Here is a 6,819-nt window from a genome sequence, read left to right on the forward strand (position 1 = left end):
GCAATATGTCTTCTTCTCGTGGTGGTGATCGGGGCAAAGGAATTGCCCAAGATCAAAGTACTCGTTCTCAAAGATCCCGACGACCTAGTCGTCGAGAAGTTTTGGAAGAGGTTTCCCGACGGGAGGCTGAACACTTGCAAGTAAGTTTTTATTTTATTTTTAGCATTCATAATTTCATAATATTGAGTTTTTCATTTTTTTTGTTTGTGTTCCTAATCATACCTTCTACTTATATAATATTTATAGATTGAAGAAGATCATAGGACTGCCATGCTACTCACTCAAATGCATCAAGGTGGCAGTGGTAGTTACCGCCAACAAGATGATGATGACGAGTACGACGTGGCTATATCGTCGGACTCGGACAACAATGATGATGGATCTCGTTCCCTGGTTCCGTCTAGCACCGGCGGAAATGAGGACATGCCTCCTCCCACTAAAAAAGTATTGAAATCTGATATTTTTCTTAAACATTACAAGAAGGTACCGGTGGTAATTCAAAACCCGAATGATCATCTCTCTCAATAAGTGACATCTGGGTATCATGCATATTGTAACTACTGTACGAATGTCTACAAATTTGGGAATGGTGGGGGATATGGCACCCTCCGTCGTCATTTGGTGACAAAACATCCGGTAGAATGTGGCATTGCCGCTACCCAAACCCAACTAAACTTCCAGCCCGGTGGCTCAGGTTCGTCTCAATCAGGTGCGTCTCTTTTTAAATTTGATCCTAAAAATGTTACTGAAGTTATGACTAAATGAGCTGCAATGAAGCATTTTCCTTCTAATGTTTATGATGACAAAAAATATGAGGTTAGTATGCAACAAGCTTTTAACGTAGCGGTCAAAAAATAAGTCAAATGACCATTCAACGATCTACCGTTTGACAATGTTTGGAGAAAAAAGTTGAGTTATCACGTTATCTACTCAACTTGGGACACAAAGCGAACATTTGCTTAGATGTATGGACTGATTGTTTTAATAGACATTCATACATGGGCATTACGGTTCATTTTGTGGACAATAGTTGGTCTTTGAACAAGCGTTTGATTGGTTTCAGAGAATTTCTCACACCACACACTGCACCCGAAATTGCTTCCTTAATTATTCAAGTTTTGAATGAGTTTCAATTATGCACCAAGATATTTTATGTGGCTTTTGATAATGCTACTGCTAACACTGCAAGTATTAGTGACTTGAGGCTTGTGGTCCGGTCATCAATGGTAAGTATTTTCATCAAATATGCATATGTCATATTTTGAATTTATGTGTACAAGATGCGATTGAATTGTGGCAAAAGCATATTTCTCCTATTAGAACTGTAGTTAGAGTGATCCATCAAAAGCCGTCTATTGGCAAAGCTTGGAAAAAGTATTGCCATCAGAAGAAGGTAAGGTATACGAACTTTATCATGGATGTGTCTCATAGATGGAATTCGACATATGATTGTTTGAATTCTACTTTGGGGCATATAGATGAGTTGTCTGGTATTTTTAGAACTTATCTCGTTCGTGATTTATATATGTCGCATAGTTATTGGAATCAAAGCATGAGTTTATTTAAATTGTTCAAATGTTTCAAAAATGCGACTGTTGATTATCGGGTGTTTAATATTGCACTAGTGTTCGTGTTTTAGAGCATTGCATGTATATATCACTTGGTTTTAAAACAACGATGAAAAATGCGACTTCTTCTCCAGAATTGATGTGTGGTTTATATTATATGATTGACAAATGGCTCAAGATTTCAGTGAGATTCCAACGGTGTTTTTTATTGCAAAGGTCTTGGATCCCAAATGGAAATTAGCCGGTACAACCAAGTTTTTAGACTTTTATTATAACAGTTTGGGCTCTATTGATCTTGGTCCACTTTGAGCATTGCATGAGGATACCAGTGACGAATTCGGAGTAGACCTCACCAAAACATTTCAAATAAACCTCCTGAACCGGTCAATTGTCCAACAAACCTTCGAATATAACTTGCGTTCTCACTACACCGAATATAAAACCAAGTACAACAGTACCCACCAAGTCAGAAGACCTCCTCCTCCTCAACAACATAGTTTCGCATTTCAAAATGTTTTTGATGATCCCGACGCGCAATCCCAATTAGCCGACCTATACAGCTACAGCACCGACGGGTGGCCGGGCTCAGGTATGGTAAGTGAGTTGGATTTATATTTCGATTCCCTCTTTTCCTTTAGTGATGAAGGTCCTACTCCTGCCCAAATCGACTTTCTCGATTGGTGGGGAACACACGAGAAAGATTTTCCCATACTTGCGTCAATGGCCAAGGAGATTTTTTCGGTTCCGGCTTCCACTGTCGCCGTCGAGTCCGCTTTCAGTGTTGAATCACGTGTGTTGGATGAATTAAGAAGTAACCTCTCAGCGAGAAATATGGAAGTCGTGATGTTACTTGATGATTGGGCCAAAGCTGACGTCAGAGAACAAGAACCTAAATGGGATACTTGTGCAGAGGAATCAGGTGAAGAATTCACCGGGGATGAAGCGTCGTAGGCCAAACGTCAACCGTCGGCCAAGCCAAATAGGTAAGTAAGGTAAGAGAACTACGTGGGCTTTGATTCCCAAATGCAAATGAGCATTGAGGATACGTAGGCACCTCAACTTAAATTTTAAATTTAAGTTGAGCTCAATTCCTTTTTTCCTTTATTTCTTTTTTTTCACTTGTTTCAACTTTAAAAATATGCAAATACAATTAAATAATTGTATTTGTATATACTCTAGTAGGTGAAGGAGACTTCTCTATAAGACTAAATCTGAGAAACTTTTGACAGTTCTACCATAATTGTTGATTGTTAGACTAAACTCAACATTTAAGGTAGAATTGCTAAGGGTGTCCTCAATTTAGTTATGTAGAAACATCCCTTCGCCGACCAAGAGTATATACTTAAAAATTTATTGTTCAAAACTTCAAGTCTTTTTTTGTAATTTGTAAATAATTTTGTTGTAGTCTCGTTGTATTTAAATTTATTGTTTAAGACTTCAAGTCTTTAGTGAATTGTAAATTTGTAATTGTTGTAAGTTGTAACTTATAGAGTTGTAGTCTCATTTATATTTATATCAATAAAATTACAATTTTTATCGTGTTTGTTTGAATTTTTTAACGTAAAGTTCATAGATAAATAAAGAAGAAAATGAAAAAAAATAAAAAAATTCAAACCGCCGAACCGGCCCGGAATGGCCGGTTTTTGCCGAAAACCGGTGGTTTTGAACCGGCGCCGGAACCGCCGGTTTTTTGAACCGGTTTTTTGAACCGGAAATGGACCCACCGGGAAGCTTGGCGGGCCGGTTCAGGTTCAAGGAAATTTTGAACCGTGAACCGCCGTTCTGAACCGGAACCGTCGGTTTTTGAACCGTGTGCATGCATAATTGCGGACGGTTGTAGTTTCAGTCCAAAAGTTTTTTCTTACTCAAGAAAACTAATGAGACTGATGTGGTATATGACTTAATAAGATCTAAGTGAGATGTATCTTTATTGCTATCTACTATTGACCAAATAATCTCAGTAATCCTTGTAGTATGTAACATATGTCATGTTTCATTTAATAATACACTACTTTCATCTATCATTATGAGTGGGTTTTTTATAATCCAGGAAACATTATATTTTGGGTAGTACAAGTAAATAATGACTATTATGTGTCAAATATGTTATTACATTGAATTGTGTCTCTAAGATAGTATGAAAATATCCCCAAAAAGTTGTTTGAAAAAAGAATTTGTTGTACAGTATAATTGATTATTTGGAATTTATTCCATGAATAATAAATAAGGTTTCTAACTAGAAAATTCTTTGGAAAATATATTAATTTTACTCATTGTCCAAAATATTAATTTAATAGATATTGTCATCTTAGAAACAAGAAATATTGTAAATTAAAATGGAACTCATATCACTCGTAATTTGGGGATTGGATGAGAAGTCAATATTATTTTCTATTGTGGTACAAAATAATATTTCATTGTTAAAGAAGGAAAGGATCAATTAGAAGAGGAAATAACCAATTCCCTAAATTAGGAGATTGCCATAATATTTTGTATAGAATAAATTATTCTCTGTACATGATTAATTCACCCTATTTAAAGGGCTCCTAAAGTAATGAATCATCAAGCCATACACACAAATTATTCTTGTTTAAGCCATTTAACATTCATTGGATATATATACTCCCTCCATCCACAAAAAATAATCTTATTTTACCATTTTGTTTTGTCACCAAAAAATAGTTTTTATCTAAAAATAGAAAGTTTCTCTCTCATACTTTACCCAGTTTTCTCATTCTCTTTCTTTATTTTCCAATTTTTCATTAAAACTCGTGCAGTCCACAAATGAGACTATTTATTTTGGACGAAGGGAGTATTAAATTATAGGTTGATTAAATTAATAAGCAATTATACAATGGATTGACCCAATCTAATTCATCTATGGACCTCAAACCTAGTCCATACATACACGAGTCAATAAATAGAGATAGAATAAAGACAAAACACTAACCCTAGCATCCATAGCCTAAAAATCGGCACCTAATTGTGGGAGAACAGAGAATTTTTTTTTTCTAGCTCTCTTTGTACAGTCTAGACATAATTCTTCCAGTTCTTTGTAACACTATGGCCTTCTGTCTTCATCCACATCTAAATCTATCGTGTGATTAACTAAGATTTGCCTACACAAATGGCTGATTAAAAGCAAGGGAATAGGTTAAAATCCAAAAAAATATATAAATTATGAATTATGCATCACCAATATCTCAAAATTAAACGAAAATGCTACAAAACAATCTACAAAAATTAAGTTAACACGTCTTTACATTGCGAAAAAAGCATATTAACAAAAAAATTTATAAATAAATCAACATGAGCAAACAATGAACCTTGACTTTTACTAATTGTTATTGCATACGACATAGCAAAGAAAATTGATGATGTTGAAGAAAGGACTCTTGTGTTTATAGTAAACGTGATATTGGTAACGTCGTATAGCTTATCATATAGTATGTTGATTACATCTTAATTATGAGAAGCGATTGTTCATGATGCAATCTGTATGCATTAAATCCATAATAATGATAAGAATTCAATTAATATTAATAAATAGAAATGTATAAAATAAAAAACGTTAACCAATCAATTTATTTACATAACTTTCCACGTACAACATTTAAAATTTTACCAAAAACTAATACATGAATTTAATTTAATTACAATGATATTCTTGTTAATTCTTTCAAAACTTGCATTTTATATTGTATGGATACTCAGCCCACTAAGTTGAAATTTTGTAGGTGCCTATGATCATATCAAAATACAATTATATACTTTATCCATCCGTCCCCATAAAAATATGTGCACTTTCCATTTTCGTTCGTCCCATAAAAATATGAGCATTTCATTTTTGAAAAGTTATATCAATTTAATAATGCATGTCTCTCTATCCACTAAGACTATTTTAACTATCAGTCTCCTCTTTTATTTTACTTTACTAATTTTTTATTAATTTCCATGTCATATTCATTGCCCATATTTTTATGGGCGGTGGGAGTATATAATTCTAAGATATCATGGGATATTAGAACATAAATGGATATATACCTATCTTAAAACAATGGATTAGTGACAGGAGTAATAGTCCCTAGTTTGATGTTTGTTCACTTAGTCATCGTTGCATTTCAACGCAACATATTATTTTATTTTCATTTTAAATAACGAAGCGACATACCATTTGAGACATGTGCTTATATAATGGACACACCAACACAAGTTGGAATAAGAACATCAGAAAATGCTAGCCAAATAGCAGAGAATCGTACAATGGGGCACCCGATGGCGGCCATCGTCCTCGGGTGCGGACGATGCCTCCATTGTGGGTGTCCGCCATCGTCCGCGTCCTACGCCCACGCCCGATGCATCGTCCGCGGAAGAAGCGCGGATGATGGCCTATCGTCCCCGCCATCGTCCGCCCCATTGTGGGCTCGGCAGAATGGGCGCGGACGATGGCTTATCGTCCGCGCCATCGGGCGCCCCATTGTGGGATCGGCGGACGATGGTCGCGGACGATGGCACGCGTTTTCAATTTTTTTTGTCTATTTAAACCTCGTTTCTCATTCACTTGTTCATACGAACATCTCACCTCTCTCATTTCGCTCATCTCTCACATTTCTACCTCTCTCACATACCAAAATGAACCACGACGATGACATCACGAGTTCTAGCTCCTCGGAGTCGGGTAGTTCGACCTCGGAGACCTCGGAAGCCTTAGATGCAGCCGTTGAAGAGGCCATGGTGGAATGCTTAGTCGAAATACAACGCGAGGAGGCGGCGGCGGCGGCAGAGCAGATCCACAGGCCTATTCGACGTCGGACGTCTGTTCGACGCGACCACGCGACAGCTCACCAACGTCTGGTTGAAGACTATTTTGCCGATCAACCACGGTGGGGACCGACTGTTTTCCGCCGCCGGTTTAGAATGTCGCGTTACCTATTTCTCAGCATTGTCCGGACGTTGTCGTCACGTGATGAATACTTCACGTATTGGGAAGACGGCGTCGGCAGACCCGGCCTTACACAGTTGCAAAAGTGCACGGCTGCACTCTGTCAGTTGGCCTACGGCACCATGGCGGACATTTTCGACGAGTACCTCCACGTCGGGGATACAACAGGTCGGGAGTGCCTGAAGAGATTTTGTAGGGGAGTTGTGGAGGCCTACGGCGACACATATTTGCGCAAGCCGACTGCCACTGATTGCCTGGGCCTGATGAAGATGCACGAGACGGCGCACGGCTTTCCTAGGATGCTAGGGA

The sequence above is a fragment of the Salvia splendens genome, chromosome 21 (assembly GCF_004379255.2).
Source record: "Salvia splendens isolate huo1 chromosome 21, SspV2, whole genome shotgun sequence".
Lineage (NCBI taxonomy): Eukaryota > Viridiplantae > Streptophyta > Magnoliopsida > Lamiales > Lamiaceae > Salvia > Salvia splendens.